We start from the raw sequence: 1966 nt of genomic DNA, 5'->3' as shown, positions 1-1966 counted from the left end.
AAAAAAAAAAAAAAAAAGCTAAAGACATCAAGCTTGTTTTTGAAGCAGAAATGATGAAACGTGGAATCATAACCGGATTTATGTTTTATGCATTTCAAGTTAACAAGCATTGGCATTTCCATTAGTCAAAGCAGTTTAAATGTACAAGACGCTCTCAGATACTTCAAGAAGGGATAAAACACCAATAAATACATGAAGACTGTTTGATCAACACTAGAAAAGCAGCAGAAACCTCTATGAAGTTTCAAGATTCAAGATTTTTTTTTATTTTTTTGAAGTAAAAAAAATAAAAGCACTTTTTGAAGTGCTGCATAATATACCCCCAAAACCACGTCTGGTATTTCACATGTCAAATACTGGTTGTATTTCAAATAGTGCAATAAGAGGACACTTTACAAGTAATTCCCCACTTGAGCCATGTGTTCTGTTTCCCAATATAAAGAGCTTTAGATCAGGCGAGAGCAGCTTCAGCAGGAGCTCAAAAGACTGGAGCATGTGCCAAGAGAGAGAAAGAAAAAGAAAAAGAAAAAAAAAAAAAAAAAAAAAAATTCACAATGAGGTCAACAAATCAGACAGACCCTTGGCACTCAGTAAAGGCTAGTCGTCTATGACATTTATATGGAGTGTTCTGGAATAATTAAGAATGGGAGTGAACCACGTCGGCTACATGCCCTTGAGTAGCGCAGACTACTTGAATATGAAAGGTTCAACTCCGGCCAGCATCTAAAGCAATCATGCCACCTATGACCCACTTCACACTAAATAACGCATTTCTTACAGACAAGTACTCATTGACATCGAAGCAAATTCAGTAAACATGCTAGGTGCATCTCGGGCTGACGGATCAATCTGAGAGCGAGCTGCTTATTACATTAATGTTGTGCCGGAAAAGGCTGATTGCTCTGCTCCATTCAATCAGCCAATCAAACAGCAGCATCTCAAACAAGGAGCTTTGGCTCTAATTAGCAAGTCAGATGAGCTGGAAACCATCTGGCTGGATGATTCAGACTGAATAAAAAAAAAAAAATTAAAAAAAACCCTGATACAAGAGTCTAAGAAGATCTGGTCTGGTTACCAGCACCAGTCACTGAGGACTCGTTTTTTTGGAAGGAAGCATTTCTCAAACCACTGAGTGTAAACAAAACGTGTTGAGCTTCCTTCCTCAGATAATGACGTTGGGGAGGGAAACTGTAAAGAAAAGCGGAAGACTGTACCAGCAGGGAGGACTGGAGGTGCTTTGGAACAACAGTAAAGATTTTTAAGATGTCATGATCAGGCCGGCAAACAGATCCCACCTGTTTTTCATGTTTAGTTGGGTTTGTTAAGACTAGCATCGCTAGGGATGGGTTTCGTTAAAGGGGTCATATGATGCTGCTAAAAAGACTTTACAGATCTTCTTTATGCACCAAGAGCTTGTAACACTCCAAAGAGAAAGGAAAAACTGAAATCTCATCATATGACCCCTTTAAGGTTTTAAGTGTATTACTACTCTTACAGATACTGCTTATCGATCTGGTACTTTAATGGTAGGGGTGTAATGGTACACAAACATTACGGTTCGGTACGCACCTCGGTTTTGATGTCACTGTTTGTTACAGTTTCGGTACAGCAGGGGGGAAAACTAAAATTTTTTTGTTATTAAACTGTGTAAAATTAACAAATTGCTCTCTTTAAATAAACTCCAGTATAATTACTTTTCTTAATGATAAAAATCTACCTCGGCTTATGCTCTAGTGAGCCCTTTTACATTAGGCCTACTATAAAGGTTACAGTTAACAGAGCCCGAACAAATTTAATTACCATTTATTTATAAATATAACAAGCAACACTCAACTTAAAAAAAAATAATTATGCAAACATGTAAATTGCACATAATATAGTTTTTAAATTGACTTCTAAATTAATATATTTCAACAAATACAGATTTTATAATTTACACAGTGCCTCTCATAACTCGTTTCATAAT

The sequence above is a fragment of the Sinocyclocheilus anshuiensis genome, unplaced genomic scaffold, assembly GCF_001515605.1.
Source record: "Sinocyclocheilus anshuiensis isolate Anshui unplaced genomic scaffold, SAMN03320099.WGS_v1.1 scaffold735, whole genome shotgun sequence".
In the NCBI taxonomy this organism is placed as follows: Eukaryota; Metazoa; Chordata; class Actinopteri; order Cypriniformes; family Cyprinidae; genus Sinocyclocheilus; species Sinocyclocheilus anshuiensis.
The sequence above is the reverse complement of the archived record's forward strand: the minus strand, read 5'-3'. Positions refer to the sequence as shown.